Source organism: Jaculus jaculus, chromosome 18, assembly GCF_020740685.1.
Source record: "Jaculus jaculus isolate mJacJac1 chromosome 18, mJacJac1.mat.Y.cur, whole genome shotgun sequence".
Lineage (NCBI taxonomy): Eukaryota > Metazoa > Chordata > Mammalia > Rodentia > Dipodidae > Jaculus > Jaculus jaculus.
The window spans coordinates 41,265,005-41,289,810 of NC_059119.1; the positions used below are offsets into that span (position 1 = coordinate 41,265,005).

The window sequence follows — 24,806 nt, forward strand, 5'->3', positions numbered from 1 at the left end:
AACAGCCATTCCACATATAAAAAAAGAACCATTCAACTTATCTTTGATTGAGTTCAAAACCAACAAAATGTGCAACAATGAAGATTTACAATACCATACCAAATGCTGAAGTGGATAAATGAGTCAATTTAGCCAACATGTTACCTAGACCACATTAAGAATCGTAGTCATCAATAACAATGTGTACATTTAAGATAATCCATAACTCAGAGCAATAGTTCTTTTACATGTGGGTGAATGCCAATAAAAGGAGGACTTTTGTTTTTATTCACAACTTAAGGAAAATGGACACTTGGATTCATCCTAACATTGAAACTGATACTTGAGATGATAGCCTCAACTCCTGGACCAAGTTCTTTTAGTTTCTTTTTATACTTTTTGTCTTACCAAATAAAACATCTCTTCTAAATCCATTAATTTAGAGAGCTTTGAGTGCCACTATTGTTGACAACATACCTTTGACTTTTTTTAAGCTGAAAGAGTGAAGTGAAAACTTTTATTAGCTGCTTGATTCCACCAAGTCTAAACAGAAATAATTTGGATGATTAACCCAACAAGCACTCTTTTTCAAAACTAGCAGCAGTAATCCATTGTGAAATGCCTCTGTCTAATAAGCTGGGTTTCCTCTCTAGTAAGCTGGTTTGCTCCTCTGTCCTACGGCTGCTCAGTCTAAGGGACTGCCTTCCACAGATATCTCTGAAATCAGAGAAGCCAGGCTAAGAGGAACAAAGTATGGGGTTGGGGAGGTTCTGGGGCCAAGAACATGTGCAGGCCAGGGTGCTTCCATACAGAAGGCCAAAAGACTGTTTCCAGGAGGAAAAGGGATCAGGTCCTGGCTGTTCTGATCACTCTGAGACTTGCAGCTAGTCACTGGCGGCAGCCTAAAGCTCTTGGGTAGTGGTCAATACAAAAACCCTTTGCATTTCCTTCTGAAAACTTTCATTCTGTTTTTGTTGAAGCTTTGTCCATAATTTACTGACTTATTGACACCAACTTATTTAGGCCAGTTAGGAACAAAGCCAAACTACATTGTTTTTGGGTCTAATTAGCTGATAAATCACCTTTTGTTAGTGACTTTGTCACGAAACAGGTAAGTGGCATTGATTATTCCCCAAGAGATGAGAGACCGATGGTAATTGAGCTGAGCACCTCTGAAAAGATCCGCCAGCTTACTGCCCCGCTCTAGCCAGATTCTTCTGAAAACCTTGGAGAAGGACTGACATTCCCCACCAGACTGAGACTCTATTCAAGTCTTTAAAACATTAACTTGGAAAACAACAGGAATCCCAACATGGCACCCAAAAGACCTCCACAGATGGAGTCATCCACTGGATGAGCCCTGTGCATAATCTCCTGATGCAGATGTGCCTTAATAGGCCTTCGAAGGCCAAAGAGAAAAGAATAGGAGCCACAACTCCATAACAGTCCCCAATCTCATGGCATTTCAGTGCCCAGAAAGCCTGGTAAGTGTTTGTGACTTTGTCCTGATATTTGTGATCCTGAAGTCTGAACTCTTTCCAGTGATTGAGGCACACTGGCTTCTGTTGTCCTGGCAAGTATTGCAGCTGCCTCGCCCAAGGTGACACACTCAGGAGCCCTGGCCTGCTTCTGGAGAAGAGAAGAGAAATCCTCACAGATACCAAACACGAGGTCCAGGGTAGTGGATTTCTGCATCAGTGGGGGAGGATTCCGTGGCACAGATTTCCAAATCCATTCCTCCTCAAATGAAGGACTGCATCCTTGGTTTTGAGCCCAGACAGCTGCTGCAGAGAGAGAGGATCATCGGAGCTGGCTATGGGATTGCTCCATTGTGGACAGCTGCTTGGCAGCCACACCAGGAACGCTTCATGTCTCCAGCATTTTGCAATGTGAGGAGACAGATCTTGTCTGGAAGATGTTGAGGATCCCTGACCTCTTTTCGTGAGCTTCTGAATCCGCTGCGTTGCTTAAGACTTTTCTTCTTCAGGAAGGACTCTTTAGCCTCATAGGCTGATGGGAAGCACTCTGGAGTCATCAGGACTGTGTTAATGTTCTTACTTGAAGGAAGTAGATGTATAGATGCTCCCCAGGTTGCATCCTGTGATACCAGCTATGCTTGGTGTTAAGGTTAACAAGTTTTTGGTAACTCTCCCAATGTCTTCCACTGCTATTGGCTTGTCAGATTTGTGCTTCTGTAATCAGTTTTGATAACTGGGTTTCCCATGGTGAAGGGGACCAGCCCCATGTTCACCCATCCTCAGGCACAGACATGGTGGGACCCAGGAAGGGGGAGGGACTAGATGATTTTTTAAAAAAATATGTTAATGTATTTATATGTTTGATGTAGGTTGTTTTGCAAGCAAATCTTGTAACTAAACTTCCATTGTTTAATTATGCCCTTAACATCATTTCCCATGGTTGAGAGTCTTCATGAACTTGATAGCAGATAATTATAGTACATATTATGCATAATAAACAAAGGAATTTTCCATGACACACTTGTGGTGGTGATTATTTCATGCATATTTATGGGTAATAAAGAAAGAATTATATCTGATATTGCCACTTATCTTGAAGAACACAAATTCTCTAGCATTAATATATTCTGTATATATCATTAGTGGCTTACTATTTGTATTAGCCCTTCATTGCTGTGATCAAATACCTGACTAGAAGCAACTTAGAGCAGAAGGGCTTTTTTTGGATTAGAGTTTAGAGTGCGATGCCTTCCATCATGTCAGGGAAGGCAAAGCCCTCCTAGGTGTAATATCATAACCAGAACCAGGAAGCAGAGAATGAACAGGCAGTGGGACATGCTATAAAACCTCAAGGCACAATGCCTCCTGGCTTACTTCCTCCAGCAAAGTTTTGCCTTTGAAAAATTTTACAAACTTCCCAAACAGTATCTTCAACTGGGTACCAAATGTTCAGACACATGAGCCTATGGGGAACACTGCACCTTCAAACACACTAGTGTTGCTTAGTGTACCCTCTCAGTGCTTAAATTCATTAAGCCACAGGGAATGCTTTTCTGCCACTCCTGGTGCCACACCTTTACTTATAATTTATATATTTTAATAGAATACACACTGTGTGTAATATACTATCTTAAAAACTGAGGATATGATATAAAAGAAAACAGAGATGGCCTCTGCTCAATGGTCAAGAGGATAACTTCATTAGTGGTAGAATATGTTTAGAAAACTAACTTTAGGAATGGAGAGCTTGCTTAGTGGTTAAGGCACTTGCCTACCAAACCAAAGGACCTAGGTACAATTCCCCAGGACCCATATAAAGTCGGACACACAAGGGGCCTATGCATATGAAATTTGTTTACAGTGTCTAGAGACTCTGATGTGCACATTCTTATCTTTCTTTCCCTCTCTCTCTCTGTCTGTCTTTCTCTCTCCCTCTCTCTCTCTGCCTCTTCCTTTATCTCTTTCTAAAATAAATACATAAAAATTAAAATTAAAACATAACTTAAATTTTTACTGACTAAATATGTGCCAGAGGTTCAAACAACAAAATATTTGGGTGATGTAAGTCTTGATTTGAAAAGATCATCATGATTTAGAACTAAAAGTTTTGGAATTGTTAGAATATATACGTAAAATCTACTCTAATATGTGCTGATTTAGTTTCTTACTGCCTTTATGAGAATAAATAAAATACTCAAATAGAAAGTTAATTCTGGATTAAAGGAGCTTATAGCATGCTATAACATATACATTCCTGACTGCTAGGATTTACCTGATTCAAGTAAAAAAAAGTTCTGTAATTGTGATTTAGAAGATAGGAGTATAATATTCTATGCTACAAAGAGTCAATTCTAATGTTATAGCCTCATGCCATCATCATAAATATAATCACCTTGTCTTCAATGCTCAAATCATGGTAAAGTGGTTTTCAGACTTGTGGGTATCATGTATGCCTATCTTTCTAGAGTTTTACAGAATTTTTATAAGGCATTTCCAGTGTCTTAGAACCTTGTTATGGAAAGAAAGATAAATAGGTATATGAAGTAAATATACAAATCAAATATTTGATAGCAAATATGATAAAAGAATGATTACACATTCAAATCATGACAGTGTTAATTGTCCCTCAGTTAGTTAATTCCTGAAGCCACTGAGATTTTGTGGTGGTCTGAAAAAGATGTCTGCCATAAACTCATGTGATCTGAATGCTTCACCCCAGTGATGGAAAGCTTGAGCATGGAGCCTTGCAGCAGGAAAAGTGCTGCTGAGGGTGGAATTAGGGATATTCTAGCCTGTTCCTCCTTGCCATAGCTTGGCTCACTCTCTGCTCCTTTTCCTCTGCCTGCTGTGGCAGAGGCAATGACCAACCTCTGCTCATGCCATGCTTTCCCCTGTTGTCATGGTGCTTCCTCTTGAGACTGTAAGCCAAAATAAAAACATCCTTCCCATCAGCTGCTTTGGTTCAGGTGTTTTGCCCCAGCAAGGAGAACGTACAATAGAATACGTGTCAATCACTCACTGTGCCACATTTTCACCAATAATTTATATATTTAATGGAATATCCATACATTTGTACATGTGTAGCAAGTGGGGGGCGACGGTGTCCACGTGGAGTCCAGTAGCCCTCCGCTCTTATAGACACAGCGTTTCTCTTTGGCCTAGAACTCCTCAAGTTCAGCTTGGGCCTGCCTGTTCCTGCATTCCCAGTGCAAGTATTGCAAGAGTTATTATGCCTGGCTTTTTTTCTTTTGCTTTTACATTAGTTTTGTGGATTAAGCTTAGGTCACCATGCTTGCAGTTTACCAACTCAGCTATCTCTGCAGCTCCAAGTTTACCAATTATTAAAGGAAAAACCAAATTTGTATATTAATACATTTATCTTTATATAAAAAAGTAAATCCTGGTTGAGTAGTTGATATGATAGGATGTAAAAAATTCTTCAGTGTTTTTTTTTTTTTTTTTTTTTTTTTTTAGCATTGATCAGTGTTTGATTTTACAGTTGTCAGCACTGAGAACACAGTGTCAGGTGAATACACAGTACAAAATGGCAGATACATGATTAGTGCCATGGCAGAAATTGTTAGAAGTTTCTTATTTCCAAACCAAAACTCAATGGACAATTTTTTCTTTAAATTTTACTTATTTATTTATTTGAGAGCGACAGACACAGAGAGAAAGACAGAGGAAGAGAGAGAATGGGCGCGCCAGGGCTTCCAGCCTCTGCAAACGAACTCCAGACATGTGCGCCCCCTTGTGCATCTGGCTAACGTGGGACCTGGGGAACCGAGCCTCGAACCGGGGTCCTTAGGCTTCACAAGCAAGCGCTTAACCGCTAAGCCATCTCTCCAGCCTTCAATGGACAATTTTTTAAATGAAGCTCAATTTAGCAATGTAAATTAAATTTTTTTTTAAATCAAACATTCTAACAGAACTCAGACCGACCATATAAACTTGATACTTAGATGTGGAGGATCAATGGCACTGAATGCTCAAAACCTTTGTTTTCCATAGCTGTCATTATGTTTCTCCAGAGTGGAAGACTTGTCACTGCAACTCCAAACATGAATAGTTTTGAGTCTGAGCAGAGGTGTTTTGGCCAGCATTTGTTGGCGTGGCATGGCAAGATGGCACGGGCAGGACAAAGTGCCTCTGCTCTGTTCGTACGCACGACTTCTGTGAAGTCACACAAACACTGTCATCTTGATCAGGGCGGGTTTATATTATGAATTATTACTATTTTGATCTTTACCCTTCCGAAGTATTTTATTGTTGCACTTTGTGTGACATCTCACATTTTTATGTGACCCCGTGGGGGTCATGAGTCCCTGTTTAAGAGGTTGGAGTTTGGAAGTATTTTTAAGTGGAACATAGCTAGCCTGGAGTTCTATTCACAAGTCTAAAAGGGAGCTTCTCTTGGGATAACTAGTAATCACTAACTTTTCTGTACTCTGCAGTGAGGGCATCATTAAATTTTTAGTTCTTTAAATGCTGATTTCTATAAATTTATTTTTGCTCATTTGTGTTTTCTCATGATTTCAAGATCTTTTTTTTTAATCAACATACTCACAAGATATATTTGGATGTATTATAGAATGATAATGCCTTTTTTTGAACTTTCTAAACTACATTTGGAACGCTGACATCTGTTGATACTTCCCTAATAAGTATGATTTTGCTATGTCTTCCAAGTTACAACAGAGTTAGCTTTGAAGTAGTAATAAATTAGCATGCATTAATTAACAACATGATCTGAAGTAGTCTAAGTGAATTAGACAAACCTACATGCAAACATACAAAGGCATGTATGTTAAAAAGGTAAACAGCAGATGAGAAGAACAAAGTAGTTCTAGGCAAGGAAACATTTGCTATAAATGCCACAGAGCAAATATTTTAGCTCTGCAGTCTCCAGCAGGTCAAACTGCTCAGCTTTCTGTTACCATGAGAGCAGTCTTGGGTAAGAATGGTGGTAAGTAAGGTAGACTAAAATTGTATGGCTATAAAGTGGAATTTCTCTTCCTAAACAGTGATTCATTAGTGTTCAGTGTACAGGCTGATTCTAAAAGACAAACATAATGGAACACACTGCGTATGAGAGAGAGGGATTCGGAGTTCTACCAGCCATAATAATGCCTTCAGAGAGAGAGGAAGCAGGTGTGAAAGGTTTAAAGGAGTATGAGCATGAAAATTTTCATTTCTTACTTGACACAAAATTTAGCTACTGAGATGTAACTGGAACATGTGTACTTTTGTAAATAAAATATTTTAAAAGGAAATTGTTTATCCATGCTTTTATATAGAATTAACTGACGATAAAGTCAGCAATTATTTGGAGTTCTTTCATTTGAAGTATGCAATAAGATTATTTTGTTACCTAGAACTGATAACAGCATTCTGTGGCATGCATGTTTTACTTTTTTTTTTTTTTTTTGGTTTTTCGAGGTAGGGTCTCACTCTAGCCCAGGCTATCCTGGAATTCACTATGTAGTCTCAGGGTGGCCTCAAACTCATGGAGATCCTCCTACGTCTGCCTCCCAAGTGCTGGGATTAATGGCATGCGCCACCATGCCCGGCCCTGTTTTACTTTTTCAACAAATAAGCATGCCATTTGGATTGGGTAAATAACACTTGAATATGATAATGTTTGCCATGTCATGAAATAACAATTTATGATTTAAGTTTAGAAAGCAATATAAAATAATGAGATCTTATCAGATTGTGAATAATATACATGATCAGTTTCTTCATAACACTCTCTGGATATTGGTCCACCAGCAACTCCATATTTTATTCTGTTACCTATATCAGTCATGTGGTATGCCTGTGACAGAATATATTTAAGTTGTAGTACCCTTAGTTCTCTAATTCGAACATGAATATTGTAAATAATTTTTATCTAATAGTTAACTCACATTTATTATTTTTTCTACTCTATCTCGTTAAGACTCACAAATTTAAATTATTGTCAAAAGTCCTTACTTTCCCTTTTACAAGGGATTTTATTTTTCAGCACCTTCTATGTGGCTTCACTTTGCTAAATTTTTGACAGGCTTTCATCCATTTAATTGTAGGCATTCTTATTCCACTAGTAGAGATAAGAAAAGTAAACCTGTAAGCATAGTCTCCAAGGTAAGAGCAGAAGCTTGGACTCTGTAAGCTCCCATATCTCACTTCCTATCTTCTATGGTGGGAGCCTTGCACTGGTACCTTTGGTAGGTATCATCCTATATCAATAGACCCCAAAGCTAATTCAAATGATGCTGCTGATTGAAATGTACCCTTAAATGCCTTCCAAAGTATGTGAGTAATCCTTTTTTTCCTCTTAATTTTCAAAATGATTGATGCAAGCAGGGCCTGCCTTATGTCAACCTTCATAACTAGACAGTCTTGCCTCACCTTGTCTGGAATTTCACAGAAAAAAAATCTGCTATAGGGAATGTGCTAAATGTTTCTGCTCATCCTCACCTGAACATCTTCTCACTATCAGTCTCACTTACTACATTTTGTCTTGCTGGATGTGCCTTCTCTTCCTTCATCTAAGTCTTCTCTTCCACTTAACTTTGGGCCTTAATCCTTTCTGATTTTCAAAATGAGCTTTTTTTTTTTTTTAACTTTTTCTTCCTTACTGATTCTCACTTTTCATGTTTGGGTATGGAGGTATGATTTTGGATTAAAATCCTGGACTTGTCAAAGCAATTTCTCAACTTACCTAATTTCAACTCTAAAATTAAATTATGGATCATAGCCAGGCATGTTGAGAATGAATAACATTCTTACTGATATCTGCTAAAATCAATGTATCCTTGGCCTGTGGAACTGAAACAGCAGTTAAAGGCCCTTGTCATGGAAGCAAAAGAGCCTGAGAGGCCCTTATTCACCCTGAGTTTGATTCCCCAGGAACCATATAAACAGCTGAATGTGGCCACACACCAGTCTTGTGGAGAAACAGAAACCTAAGAGTTACTTGAGCTTCCAGGTTCAACAATCTGACTCAAAACAGCAGCTCCAGATTTAGAGGAAGGAAACACTAAGATAATTGTTACAGGAGGTCACCCGACTTTCTTCTCTGGTCCCTGCTATTGCATGGGCTGGGCACATCTGCACACACATGTACATATAATTCACATGCACATACAAACCATATGCAAACCACACACATACACACATGACATTAGTGTGTTCTTTGTTATCAGCAAAAGTCACACATTTTACTAGGAAAATGAATTCCACAAAAGGGGTAGCTCTGACTGCTAATGTCAGAATAAAACAAAAATGTGGTCATACTTTTTTCCATTATGTTTTAATATTCCAAAAAAAAGCTTTTTTTGTGTGTTCTTTTTATTGATAAGAATAGAAGCCAAGGACATTTAATATGTTAAGTAAGTACTTTACCACTTAGTTATATCCAGAGCCCTTTTGGGGCATTTAAAAGCTCATTTCCATTGTGTTTTGGCAAAACAGCCCCCCTCTAGCCATTTCTTTTACATTATTGGGCTAGTGAAGAAAGATGGCTTAAATTTTCCAGATTTTGGAAACTAAAGGAAATTGGCCTATATCTATGCATTTCATAAGGGAAGCCCAGCTGTAAAAAAAAAAAAAAAAAAAAAAAAAAAAAAGTCTTATTGAAAAAACTCTGTTTATTTTAATTTGGATCTTTTATATATTTTTTTTTTCTAGTGAGAGGTATATTTAATATCATTAAATTGGCAAAAATTATGACATACAGTTATTCAAGAGAGTAACCATTGCATATGTTTCAAATTTTCTTAAGCATTTGACATTAAATTAACTACACTGTGTATAAATATTAAAATTTTCTTTAAATGTAGTTTGCATGTGATAGCTAAGTTAATCCTATGAAATGATCCTTGGTCGGTGAAGATTTTGGCCCCTTGTGTGGATAGCCAGAGATTATCAGCTTCATAAACTGAGGTAAGGAGGAGATTTTACACAATGAATTTAGAATGTCATAATCATTCACATTCGACGCATTGATTAATCATCGCTGCTCTCCTGAAACCATATTTTGTCCTTCAAAGCCACCTCCCACAGGAGTTGCCTCTTCCTCCACACCTCAATATAGTAATTTTGAGCTCTCTCCAATAGCTTCTAAACCTATTTATTTCCTATTAGTAACTTGAATATTTGGCATTGTAATACAGTTATCTTCATATTTCCCACATACTCTGGTATAGTAACATATGTGTAGTTAATACTAAAATGTATAGATATGTGGTAATTTTAAATAAATTCATTTTAAATATGCAGTCCTTAAAAGTTCTAGTATGTACTTTAAGTTCCAATCAGTTGATAAGTTCTATACAAGAGGAAACATCCTCAATATTAGGGACTGGCCTGAGGCATAGAATGAATAGAATTAAGTAGGCAATCTTAGGTTATAATTTAGCTTAAATCAAAGGAGAGAGCTCTTATAGACATCTAAGTTTTTAGTTGTGTCAATGAAACCTTTTCATGTAATATGATTAGGTATACTAGATTACAAATAACTTATGTTGTTAAGCAAGAGTTGGATTACAGGTGGATAAAAATGTAATTATTATCTGTTGATAAAATGTGTCTGATATGGAAACATATTAATAAAAATGAAGGAGGAAAATATTTAAGGAAAATAACCTTACATGTTTTAAAAACTAGTAAACAGGTGTTATTTCTTTTTTTAAATTTTTTTAAATTTTTTTAAAATTTTTATTTATTTATTTATTTATTTGAGAGCGACAGACACAGAGAGAAAGACAGATAGAGGGAGAGAGAGAGAATGGGCACGCCAGGGCTTCCAGCCTCTGCAAACAAACTCCAGACGCGTGCGCCCCCTTGTGCACCTGGCTAACATGGGACCTGGGGAACCGAGCCTCGAATCAGGGTCCTTAGGCTTCACAGGCCAGTGCTTAACCGCTAAGCCATCTCTCCAGCCCAACAGGTGTTATTTCTTACATCTACCAACTATAATGTGGAAATGTGAAATGATTTTTATTTTATATTTTATTTCTTTTTTATTTTAGAGATAGAGGGTGACAGAGAGAATTGACACAGCAGGGCCTCAGCCACACATTTGAACTCTAGGCTCGTTCACCAACTAATGGGCATGTGCAACCTTGCTCTTGCCTTACCTTTGTGTGTCTGGCTCACCTCAGACCTGGAGAGTCGTACATGGGTCCTTAGGCTCCACAGGCAAGCTCTTTAAGTGCTAAGGCATCTCTTACTTAATGTAACTGCTAGGCCAACTTGCTTGAAGACTAAAGATTGGAGCTAGCAAGATGGTTTGCAGTTAAAGGCACTTGTCTACAAATCCTACTTGCCCAGGTTCAGATGTGAAAACAGATGCACAAAGTGGCACATGCATCTGGAATTTGCAATGGCAGGAAGCCCTGTCACTCCCATATTCTCTTTCTCTCTGTCTCTTTATGCCTCTTTCTCTGTCTTTCATGAATAAATAAATATAATTTTAATAGACTAAAATGTGTACATGTGATTATGATAGCTGAATATATCTTTTTAGTGCTGGCTAGTTAATTTTGAAGTAAGCTTATAGCTTATAGGTATTTCTGGGTGACTCAGGACACTGTATAAGGAATACTGTTCTGGGAATGACCCTTTCCCAAGTGGCATTTTCTCCTCTTACATTAAAGTGTAAGAAATGGCTGTGATGTTAAAAATATGCCTTCCTATTCTCATGTAGCCATATAATTCAATTCTGAATAGTTGAATGTACATAGAAATGTTGTTTCATGTGCAATCAATGTTCTTAGAGTTAATGTATATTTACTTCCTCTGTTTTCTTCAGCCACAGTGGATATATTTGAATCAGGCTTTTCCACAAAAACATGTAGACAAGAATTGGTTAAGCCAGGAATTGTAATGAATACTTGTAAGGCCAGTATGCAAGGAGGATCACCAAATGTGTAAGTCTAACGATGACTATAGAGTGAGACCCTATCTCAAGAAAGCTAACGGAGCAAATGGGTCAGGACGTTAAGGTCTGCCCCCAGTGGCACCTCTTCCAATGCCTGCAGGGCCTGCCTTCCAAAGACTCCACTAGCTTGGAGACCAAGTAGGAAGCTTAAATTGTCACCTCTGATTTTGGAACTTAAAACTGTCTTACACTTTTGCTTAAATAGTAACAATCTACCAAACTTGGTTTTGTATTTACTGCTTACTTGTTTGAGTTCTTTGTATAGTCTAGATATCAAACTTCTGTCAGATGTGTAGCTGGTGATTTTATCCCATTCAGTCAATGGTTTGCGTTTTAGTGTCATGAGATCTAACAGGTTGAATGTTGGTCTAATTCTTCTTTGAGTGGTCTTCCTACTTTTCTCCTTGTCGTTTCACAGTTTTAGATTTCATATCGAGGTCCGTGCGCCGTTTGGAGTTGATTTTGTTGCAGGGGTAGAGAAGTGTGTCTGCTTTCTTCCCCTCACATATGATTATCCAGTTTCTCCAGCACCATTTATTGAAAATACTGTCTTTTCTCCAGTGTGCAGTTTTGGACTTGTCAAAATTCAGATGGTGATAGTCACTACAATGTATACCTTAATCTTCTATTCCCCTGATTTTTATGTCTTTTTCTGTGCCTGTACTGTGTTCTTTTTATTATGATGAATTTGTAACATATCTTGAAATCAGTTATGATGATGCCACCACCAAGATTCTGTTCATTGAGGACATTATTTTTTTTGCATCTGTGGACTTTTATGTTTCCATATGAATATTGACACTATTTTTTTCTACTTCTGTGAAGAGCATTTTTAATTGCCATTCACTATTGTTTTTGGTAATATGACCATTTTTTTTTAATTTTTATTAACATTTTCCATGATTATAAAATATATCCCATGGTAATTCCCTCCCTCCCCACCCCCACACTTTCCCATTTGAAATTCCATTCTCCATCATATTACCTCCCCATTACAATCATTGTAATTACATATATACAATATCAACCTATTAAGTATCCTCCTCCCTTCCTTTCTCCACCCTTTATGTCTCCTTTTCAACTTACTGGCCTCTGCTACTAAGTATTTTCATTCTCACACAGAAGCCCAGTCATCTGTAGCTAGGATCCACATATGAGAGAGAACATGTGATGCTTGGCTTTCTGGGACTGGGTTACCTGACTTAGTATAATACTTTCCAGGTCCATCCATTTTTCTGCAAATTTCATAACTTCATTTTTCTTTACCGCTGAGTAGAACTCCATTGTATAAATGTACCACATCTTCATTATCCACTCATCTGTTGAGGGACATCTAGGCTGGTTCCATTTCCCAGCTATTATAAACTGAGCAGCAATAAACATGGTTGAGCATGTACTTCTAAGGAAATGAGATGAGTCCTTTGGATATATGCCTAGGAGCGCTATAGCTGGGTCATATGGTAGATCAATCTCTAGCTGCTTTAGGAACCTCCACACTGTTTTCCACAATGGCTGGACCAGATTGCATTCCCACCAGCAGTGCAGAAGGGTTCCTTTTTTTCCACATCCCCACCAACATTTATGATCATTTGTTTTCATGATGGTGGCCAATCTGACAGGAGTGAGATGGAATCTCAATGTAGTTTTAATCTGCATTTCCCTGATGACTAGTGACGTAGAACATTTTTTAAGATGCTTATATGCCATTCGTATTTCTTCCTTTGAGAACTCTCTATTTAGCTCCATAGCCCATTTTTTGATTGGCTTGTTTGATTCCTTATTATTTAACTTTTTGAGTTCTTTGTATATCCTAGATATTAATCCTCTATCAGATATATAGCTGGTGAAGATTTTTTCCCATTCTGTAGGTTGCCTCTTTGCTTTTTTCACTGTGTCCTTTGCTGTGCAAAATCTTTGTAATTTCATTAGGTCCCAGTGGTTAATCTGTGGTTTTATTGCCTGAGCAATTGGGGTTGTATTCAGAAAGTCTTTGCCAAGACCAATATGTTGAAGGGTTTCCCCTACTTTTTCCTCTAGCAGTTTCAAAGTTTCCGGGGTAATATGACCATTTTCATGCTATCAATTCCTCAATTCCATGAGCATGGAATATCTTTCCACCTTCTCATGTTTTTCTTCAAATTCTGTCTTCACTGTTTTAATGTTTGCATTGTAGAGATCTTCATTGATTATGAATATTCCCAGACTTAGCTATTTTTGTGGTTATTGTAAATGAGATTATTTCCCTGATTTCCTTGTGTACATATCTGTTGTTGGGATATTTAAGCACTACTCTGGTTTTTATGTGTTGACTTTAAATTCCATTTCGTTATTGAGTTTATTAGTTCTAGGAGGTGTGTGTGTGTGTGTGTGTGTGTGTGTGTAGTCTTTCAAGTCTCCTAAATACAGAATAATCTGCAAATAAGTCTACTTTGACTTTCTCCTTTCCAATTTGTACTGCTGTTATTTCTTTTTCTTTTCTATTATTTTTAATTTCCTTTTTTCCCTGTTTGTTTGAAGTAGGGTTTCACTGTAGTCCAGGCTGACCTGGAATTCACTATGTACTCTCAGGTGGCCTTTGACTGCAAGTAATCCTCCTACCTCTGCCTCCTGAGCACTGGGATTAAAGGCATGTGCCACCATGCCCATCTTCTTTTCCTTTTCTTGTCTCTTGAAACCATACTTCAATAGAATAGAATAGAAGTCGAAAGAGTAGACATCCCTCTCTTATTCCAGACCATAGCGATGCTACAAGATTTTCCCCGTGTAGTATGCTATGGGCATTATGACTGTTGTATCTAACCCTTATTATGCAGTGACATGATCCCTCCACCCTAGTCTCTACAGTATTTTAGTGATGAAGGGATGTTGAGGGGTTTTATTTGAAGGCCTCTTCTGTGTATTTAATGAGATGAACATGTGATTTTTGTTTTTGACTCAACTTCTTTGATGTATTGTGTTAATTTTTTCACATATGTTAAACTCTCCTTGCAGTCCTGGACTAAACATATTTGACTGAATTGGACAATAATAATTTTAATATGTTCTCAAAGTTAAAGAGAAAGATTTGGGACTCTGTTCATCAGGGATATTTGTCTACAATTTCCTTGTTTATGTGCATTTATCTTGTTTTGCTACTGATGTAATTAGTGCTTCATAGATGGAAGTCTGCAACATTTCTTCTTTAATTTAATGAAATAACTTGAGAATCACTGCTTTCAAATCCTTTATAAAGTGTGTGAAAATTCTGTAGTGGGGCTGGAGAGATGACTCACTGGTTAGAGGCACTTTCCCTCAAAGCCTGTAGCCTAGGTTCAGTTCCCCAGTACTTACGTAAAGCCAGATGCACAAAGCAGTGCATGGCTCTGGAGTTTATATACAGTGTAAGGAGGCTCAGGCATACCCTTAGTTTTGGAGGGAGCATTTAATTTGAGTTATTGGATCTGAATTCATGTTTGGATTTTCTTCAGTATTTCTATCTCTTAACTGAGTTCCATTTTCCTACGTCAGCTTGACTTTCTCATTTCTTTGAGCTTTTTGTGTTCTCTTGCCATTCTTCCAGTCAAAATTTGTTTATGTCCTCTTTGAATTCATTCAGCCACTGATGTACATCTTTGGGTTGATTGTTTGAGCTCTCTGGGGTTTCATCCAGGAATTTATTCATGCCTCCCTTAAATTTGTTGTATATATCTATGATAATCATGCTTTGGGATACATTGTCTGGAATTTCTCTCAAATGCTGCAGTTTTAGTTAGAATATGCTGCTTGGGATTTTTGTGGTGCTTGTTTTACACTGTGATCTGCAGCACAATATGTCTTGTGGAGAATACTGGGTCCCACAGCAGGTAATACTAAGGGTGTGGGCGGAGCCCTTACTGGAGTGTATGGTTTGGTTTGTATAAATCCCCACATAAGTAAGGGGGGGGGGAGGAATGCTTGGAGTGTGTGGGGTTGCAAAAGGTCTTGCTGTGAACAGTAGGGGATAGTCTGCCCAATCATGGTGAATGAGGATAGTGGCTGCTGGGACAAGTTCGTAGTACTCAGAGGGGAGATTGTCACATTGGAGAACTCATGTGCAGGGTTTGACTCAACAAGGATTTTGGGAAGAAGAAAGGAGCAAAGATAGAGATGTGGTTGGGCATGGAGGGATCGTGAATTATCCCATAGAGGTTGTTTCACTAGGCGCCTGAAGGTACATGCAGCTTGGGGAGAGGAGGAGGCACTCACCTGAAGGGTCCAACCAACTAGGTCCCTTCTGCAGAGGCTCTACTGGGTGCCTGCAGGGACACCAGATTGCTCCTTCTTTCAATGTGGCATCCATGAATTAGAGCCCTAATTAAATGCAGAGCAAATTGTTAGATGAATGATAATCCTAGAACACTTGCCATTGACATAGTATTGTCCTTCTCTCTACAACTGGATTTCCAAGAATTATGTATTTCACAGAATGAATAAAATTTAATGTGATCAAACATCTGAATGTTTTGTGAAATGTAACAAGCAAGAAACAGAAAAAGCAGTAATTATTTTTAGAATGGTAGTGTTGGTTCCTCCTAATTAGTATCTGCAGGTGAATATTGAACATGGTTGAAGGGAAACTGGAAATATTTATAAACATTCAATAATATTTTTGTATCACTAAGTTGAAAATATTGGCAATATGATTGCAGTAATTTTTATAGTCTCTTTGTTATTATTAGTCAAAGTAATTATAGAAAATTATACTAAAAATAAATTTATAAGCTACAGACACAAGTTTTGTTAGTGAAAGCAATATAAAAGATGGATTAAGAACCAAATATTCAGGGAGTCAAGGTAAACTGTTTGGATTATGTAAGTAAAAGCAACTGATGATGAGAGAGTTTGGGATTTCTAAGCATTGATAGAAAAGAAACTTAATAATTCTCTTTCAAAGTCATTTTTAAATTTATGTGAAAATCAGAGGAAAAGGGCTGGAGAGATGGCTTAGTGGTTAAGCCCTTGCCTGTGAAGCCTAAGGACCCCGGTTCGAGGCTCGGTTCCCCAGGTCCCACGTTAGCCAGATGCACAAGGGGGCGCATGCATCTGGAGTTCGTTTGCAGAGGCTGGAAGCCCTGGCGCGCCCATTCTCTCTCTCTCCCTCTATCTGTCTTTCTCTCTGTGTCTGACGCTCTCAAATAAATAAATAAAAAATTAAAAAAAAATCAGAGGAAAAGTAAAACAGCTTTTAAAAAATACTATGTCTACACTATAAGCATATCAAAAAGCTTTCAGTGAAATGACTGTCATGTAAAACATACAAAAGTTGTAATTCTGATGTAAAAACACAAAAATTGCAAGGCATTGTAGTACATGCCTTGTGGTTTTGAGGCTAGCCTGGAACTACAGAGTGAGTTCCAGGTCAGCCTGGGCTAGGGGGAGACCCTACCTTGAAAAAAACAAAAGCAAAATGAAACCCCATAAAAATTGTAAGTCTGATTTAAAAACACAAAAAAGTTCATGATATAATACATTTTCTTCCAAGCTGTTAATTAATTTGTATTATTTGGCATTGCTAATGGTATATAAGAGATATCTTGGAACACAAATGGTTGGTATATATAACAGAAATCAAAATTGAATTTCTCATCATAGTAAGCAGTTCTGGGTCTTTCTCTTTGATTACCTTATCTTAAACTTGATGAATGCTCCTAAAAAAAACAGGGTCTGGGGATATGGTTTAGCATCTGAAGTGCTTGCATGTGAAGCCCAAGGCTCTAGCTTCAATTCCATAGGACCCACGTAAGCCAGGTTCACGAGGTGGAGCATGAATCTGAGAGCTTGATTGCAGTGGCTGGAGGCCCCAGTGCACCTATTCTGTGTGTGTGTGTGTGTGTGTGTGTGTGTGTCTTAAATAAATTAAAATATTAAATATTAAAAGAATACATATGTTGTTGCTGATACATATTACCTGGGGATCAGAAGTTCTAGAAGAGCTGAGTACAAAGAAAACAGAAGAAAGGGTAAAAAGAAAAGGACATAAACGGGCAGAGGAAGAAAGGAGATGAGAAGGAAGGGAAGAGAAGGGAACAAAGAAAAAGACAACTTTGTCAGGTTAAGTTGGTTTAGCTTGCTCCATTTATATTAAGAAAAATGGTATGTAACTACAGCTGTTAGCATTATTAAATGGTTACTATCTGCTAAATTCTGCATGATACCATCTAGAACTACAATATGCTACCATAGCTTTTAATGACCTTTTATAGCAAAAGGTGATGTACAAATTTGGACCAAAAGTCACCATAAGTACAGAGAGAGAGAGAGACTTGTAAAAGAGAAGGGAGCTGATTGTCTACCCTGACATCTGTCACCTTCACCTAATCTGCCCAGGCTCAGGAGTCACTGCAGAGAAAGTGGTGACGAGTACTTCCCCCCACTGCTAGCCTGAGAACCAGTCCCAGGGAAGGAGGGACAGAAACTTTGTTTACTCAAGCCTCATAAAAACAGAGATCCAGCGTTGAGAGAGAAACCAGCACTAATTCAGATGCCTTTCTTGCCCACCAAGGCTCAGGGAACATTGCAGAAGAGGAGAGTAGAAAGACTGTAAGAGCCTCAGGGTAGGTGGTAATAGCCCAAGGCACTGTAATTCCCCTACCTCTGAAGAGACCAAGGAGGCCTCCTGGTTCCCACAATGTATGATATCCCCACTGAAGAAGACCCTCAGCCTAACTGGGGCAGGGGAGATGGGATCTAAAAGGATAAGAAAAATAATAAATGAACAAACAGAAGGAAGAATAACCAATCTGATAAATTAGTCATTCTATAGCCTTACACTTGTTTTGGAAACAGTCCTTAAAATAACTGGGCCCTATGATGTGGGGATAATCCCTCTGAGGAGGGCTCTCAGGGATGGAGGGAAATGATGGTACTAACTTAAAGCTTGTACTTAATAAAAAATGTTAAAGAAAAAAAGGACTGAGCCAAAAGACACTAAATAAAACAAGCATCTTATCATACTGGAAAATTTAAAAACAACTGTGTGTTGGGGGTGGGAGATCTTAAAGAAACAACGTATTTGATTAATTTAGGAACTCAAATGTGCACCACACAGGCTGGTCTTGAATTGTGACCCGTCTTCAATAGTCTCCAAGTGTTGGGATCTCAGGTGTGTACGCACACATGGCTACAACAGGCTATTTGCAAAGATAATTTGCATTTAAGTTTAATGTAGGTGATACTCACTGCCTGTCTACTGAACAAAAAGTTTATACAAAATAGAATATTTATTTTTAGCTACAAATATAACAAATACAACATATTAATCAGCTTGAATATAATCTCAGACTAATTTTTAATTTCAAAATAGAGGTTATATGATCATCTTTCAGTTTGGCAATGCATCAAAATTGTCATATTTAGTTTGGTGGCACAATACACTCATTCATTGTTACTAAGGAGAGCCTACTATGACATCTTTCAAAAGCAATTTTTACATGTGAATAAGTATGTGTGTGCATGTACACCATCCACCTCAATCTCTCCAGTTATTTACTGAGACAGTGTGTCTCATTGAAAACAGAGCTTACCAGTTCAACTAGATAGCTGGCCACATCTTCCTGGGCCTTCCCTGTCTCCACTTTCCAAGTGCTGGCATTCATATTGAGCTGCCATGTCCTTCCAGTGTTTATATGTGTGATGTTGTCTGAACTCACATCCTCCTATTTGTGAGGGAAACACTTTACCCACTGACCATTTCCCCAATGCATTAATATTCAATAGTTAATAAAGTTAAAAATGTATGTCTCATTTATAGACTTGAGAGTACATTTACAAAACAATATGAGGAATTCTTTTCAAGAATTCTTCTTTGATTTCTCTGTGTCCTTCTGTAATTAACATATTTAAATATAGCTTGTTATGCTGACTGTGTTATGGGCTATCTTTAGATAAGTCCTGAGGTCTTGAAGGCAGAATATTTATGTATGGGGATATAGGCAGGCCCCATGTAAATGATTCAGGACATTGGAGTGAGCAAAGACTGTTTGGTGTTGTTGCAAAAACACAGCAAACAATAACAACATTAGGCAAGTCAAAGTACATTAAGCCAAGATGTTCTGCACAGCAAGAGGAGCAGTCCTCAGAATGAAAAGACACTATGAATAGGAGAAGATATTTTCAAACTATATATCACACAAACTTCAAATATGCAATAACAAAATCATAAATTACCAAATTTGATACTTGGGCACTAAGCCAAAGTAGGTGTCTACTTTGAAAAGAAGACACTCAGCGGCCAATAGATATATGAAAATGTGCTCACCTCACAGGGAAATTCAAATCTAAAACACAGTGAGGGCTCTCCCACTGCAAGTGAAGACACCTATTGTCAAAATGACTAGACATAACACATCCTGGAGAGGATATGGTAGAAAGGTAACCTTTGCATATATGGTGTGTGGGAATTTAATTTAATACATCCAATACAGAAAACAGATTAGGTGGTCCTAAAAATTGTAAGCAGAGCTACAATATAATCTAGCAATTCTACTCCATATAAATCCAAAGGAGATGAAATTGGTATATTGAAGAGATTATAGTAGCCTTTTCACAGTAGTGCAAAAATGAAAACGAGAAAACAACCTGAGTGGTAGTAGCTGTTAAGTAACTAGATAAAGGAAATGTGGGACACAGGTACACTGGAATATTATTCAGCCATACGAAGGATGAGCTGCTGATGTTTGCAGACTGGGAGTTAAATGAAGGTTGTCAGAGACTGGGAAGAGCAAGGAGTTGAAGGGATGGGATGGGGAGAGGTTGCTCAATGGGCACTAAGTTATGGTTACATAAGGCAAAAATTCTGTTCTATTACACAGTGAGGTAACTACAGATAAGAATGATGTTCTATACAACTCAGAAAGCCAGAAGAAAAATACTTGGAACATTTATTCCATAACTATATGATAAGCGTTTGAGGAAACTGATGTATATAAACATTATATAATGTATACATATAGAGACCATCATATGGACTTTCATAAATACATGGCTTTATTTGACAGTTAAAAGTAAAGGTAATTTAAATTTTAATAAGTTTCTTATTAAAGAACATGAAGAAACAGAGAGCTACACCATGTGAGCTACCCCAACTGTGTCAAAGCAGACCCAATCTAACCACAGCACATATCTTGATATTCAACTTTTAAGCCCCTGAATACTGTGATAAATGTATTTCTATAATATATATATTCTAAGGCTTTTGCATATTTTATAATAAATTATAAATATATAGGCAAAAAAATAAAGCTCCATAGTTCAGGAATACTTTTCCTTGGGGGACCAGGAGGGGAAGTTTCTTAGAAGTTGATAATTCAGCTGAAAGCTAACGGACCCCCTAAATAAGACATGAGGACAAAAGTGCTCAGAGCAATGTCAGTGGCACCAGAACACAGAATTACAGGGCATGGTGTTGCCTTAACTTCTGGGGAAATCTGAACAAGCATCTATTCACCCACAGATAGGGCATCAACATCAGGCTAGAGAAGTGACTCCAGTCAGATCTAGACCAGTGAGTCTAACTGAATGAACAGGAGAATATGTGAGGAGTGCTTACTGCTGCATTATGGAAAAGCCACTCTCAGCACAGGTCAACGCAGAGCAGCTGATCTCTGGAGTTCCCTGCACAACTTGTAGGCAGCCTGGCTAGTTGGATTCTCCAAAGCAATGCTCACTCACTCCTTATTGAGCCTTGGGGAGGCAATTGATGAATCTTGTAAGCTTCAGGAAGTTTCTGAGACTTGTCAGTACCTCAGCCTCATTCCCTGAGCCTTAACTAGCCTATGATTCAGTTCTAAACTTCCTACAGAGACTGCTGGCAGGAAAAAATGCATCCCCTCAGAGAAAATTGTTCTTTTGGTATTTAATGTTTTGAATTCTTTATATATTCTGCATAATAATCATCCATTGGAGGAAATACAGGCAAAGATTTTCTTCCATGGTGGAGTGTGTCTCACAATTGTTTTCCTTATCTTTGCAGAAGCTTTATAAATCTTAGACCATCCCATTTGTCACTTCTTGTTATTGTTTACTGAGTTACAGAAGTTCTATTCAAACAACTGTTGCCTGTGTGTATATCTTGAAGTTTTTAACGGTATAATTTTCTCTATTAGTATCAATATTTTCGATCTTACATTAAGACCTTCGACCCGTTATCAACTCACTTTTTTTGCAGGAAGAGGGATGGGTATCTGTTCTCAGTTTCCTATGTATGGATACACACTTCACACTTTCACAGACCCACATGCACAATAAGCAAGGCTGTTGAGTACTAATCTGATTAGGCTGACACCAGAATTTAACCATCACAAATGCCTAGCTATTTTTTTATTTTAATTTGAGAGTGACAGACAGAGAGAAAGAGGCAGAGAGAAAGAGAGAGAGAGAAAGAGAGAGAGAGAGAGAGAGAGAGAGAGAGAGAGAGAGAGAGAGAGAGAGAATGGGCACACCAGGGCCTCTAGCCACTGCAAACAAACTCCAGATGCATGCGCCCCCTTGTGCATCTGGCTCAAGTGGGTCCTGGGAAATCAAGCCCTGAACTGGGGCCCTTAGGTTTCATAGGCAAGAACTTAACCACTAAGCCATCTCTCCAGCCCCAGATCCGTTTGTTAATGAAGCTATCTTTTGTCCAACGTATGTTTGGGAAACATTTCCTAAGAATCAGTTGGCTATACCTGTATCCGATTATTCTGAGTTTTCTATTTTATTCTACCTTTATCTGCGACGACTTTAATACCATTATTATGCCAATGTCCCTCTAGTGCCATGTAAGGTTTCAGTTATTTTCTTAAGGCAAATAAATAATTAGATGAGGACTGGAGAGATAGCTTAGCTGATAATGTACTTGCCTGTGAAGCCTAAGGACCCAGGTTCAACTCTACAGAACGCACATAAGCCAGACACACAGGTGACACATGCACACAAGGTCACACATGGTATGGAGTTTGATTGCCATGGCTAGAGGCCCTGGCACACCAATATCCTCCTCTTTCTCTTTAATAATAATAATGATGGGCTGGAGAGATGGCTTAGCGGTTAAGCGCTTGCCTGTGAAGCCTAAGGACCCTGGTTGGAGGCTCGATTCTCCAGGACCCACGTTAGCCAGATGCACAAGGGGGCGCACGTCGGGAGTTCGTCTGCAGTGGCTGGAGGCCCTGGAGCGCCCATTCTCTCTATGTCTCTATCTGCCTCTTTCTCTCTCTGCTGCTCTCAAATAAATAAATAAAAATGAACAAAAAAAATTAAAAAATAATAGTGATGATGATGATGATAATGAATTGGATGACCCAGAACAGATAGAAACTCAGAGAAGTGAAGAAAAGGAAAAGAAGTAGTTTATTATAAGCAAGAGCTCAGCCAGGATGGGGGGCGTTCGTAGAGCTAGGAACGCGTGTGAGGGAGTTTTGGGGTCGGGTTTTAAACTCTCCCACTTCATTCTTCACTCTCCTTATGCTAAGGAAGGTTCCGGTTCCTCTTCTCAATGGTCCTTCTTTGTCAAGGAGCTAGCTTTTCCCGTCATCTGGCCCAGTGATTGTTTCTGTATCTATGCCTGGCTTGGGGTGGCTTCCTTGACGTTTCCTCGTGGTGCGTGGAGCAGTGGGGAGTCCCCAAGGTACTGCACAAAACTGTCATATGCCCCCCCCCCCTTTTTATGTAAGTCTGGCAGAAGGGTGCTATTCCCCACTTCTCCCAAACTTCCTGGTGGCTTGCTTAGCTTTCTGGGACAGGGGACACACGCTCCATTTACAAGTTTCCCGAGCTGGCTGCAGTGGATCTGGGCTGGTCACTAGCTCGCTGCTCGACTTGACAGCTTGAACTGTCAGCACATGCATGCTCTGGGCTTTTGTGCAGGGTAATGTTAGCAGTAGCTCGCAGCCATCCTCACGACCGCTCAGTACGGTCCCCACCTCAGCTGGAGGCAGGGCCTCCTGGCTCCTGGGCCGTGCGCTGTGGGCTAGAGTTGATGACACTGGCAGCGTCCATCATTGCCATGATCCCCCTCAGTTATGATGCTGTTGTAACTGGGGGTCTGAAATACAACCTTAACTCAAGTATTGTGACAGACACCTCCAGAGTTTCTCTTCTGCTTATGATTTTGGTGGCTATTTGGGAACTGTCTGATCTTTAAGAAATTGTGCATGCTAACATTTAGTGTGCCTATGCGTATGTATGGACGCACTAGGGTTACCTGCAGTTGCAAATTCATGTACATCTAGTTTTATGTCGCTGGGCTGGGGAATTGAACCCACACTACTAGGCTGAAAAGGCAAGCCCTTTTAACTGCTGAGCTATCTCGCCTGCCTCTATGCCTATATGTATAACTGCCATATATATAACTTGATGTACTGTTGCCCTTATTACTGTGAAGTAATATTATTTGTATCTTCTTACTAATTATGGCTGGAAATGTTCTTCTTTTTATATGAATATTTTTTGGAAAGTTCTCTTAATTACCCTAGCTTTTGTGTGTTCTAAATTTTTTATTTGTAATTCCACTTTCAATCCTGTTTTTCTTTGCATAGAACATGTGCTTCTTGCAGGCAGCAAATGGTTGTTTTTCTTGTTTTTTCTAATTAAGTCAGCCAGCGTGGGTTTTTAATTGTAAAATTTCATTGATTTGAATTCATAATTATTACCAAGGTGCATGAATTAAATTTATGTCATTTTTTTTTTGGTTTTGTAAGCAATGTAGTTGCTTTCTAATTTTCATTTTTATATCATCCCTTGTAGTGGGATTTATTAATTCCTATATTATTGAGGCTGTGTTTATCTTCCTCTTTTGTATGTAGAAGTTCCATTATTCAGTGGTGCTAGTTTAGTGGTAATTAATTCCTTTAATTTAATTATGTTTGAAGGGTTTTGTTTCTTTTTCCATTCAGAAGAGAAACTTTGCTACATTTAATATTCTAGGTTGGAGGATATTTTCTTTTAAAGCTTGAAGCATCATTTCATGCTAGTCTGGACTATAGAGATGGCTGAGATATCTGCTATTCTTTCAAGCATTTCTGTATAGAATTACCTTGTCCTTTCTGTCTAACAGCTTTCCTTCATCCTTTTTTTTTTTTTTTTTTTTTTTTGGACTTGGTATTTTAACTGTAATATGATGTGAGGCATTTTGTTTTGTTTTGTTTTGTTTTGTTTATTTGGTGTCCTTAAAGAATTCCTTGCTTGGGTATCCATTTCTTTCTCATTATTTTGGAAATGTTTTTCACAATTATCTCATTCAATGTTTTCTTTGGCTTTAGCTTGTTTTTTCTTCTCTAACTTAAAAATAAAATTTCAGCCCTGAGACTACATAGTTAATTCCAGGTTAGCCTGGGCTAAAGTGAAACCTTTCCTCAAAATAAACAAATAAATATGTAAATAAATAAATAAAAACAAATCAGATAAAACTAATAGAAATGTTAAAATAA

At 38.3% G+C, this 24,806-nt stretch overlaps 1 pseudogene; it reads right to left on the reverse strand.

Annotated features, from left to right (window-relative positions):
* Nucleotides 1-1,057: 1,057 nt before the first annotated feature.
* Nucleotides 1,058-23,225, reverse strand: LOC101594856 (annotated as a pseudogene).
* Between the last annotated feature and the right edge of the window lie 1,581 nt (nucleotides 23,226-24,806).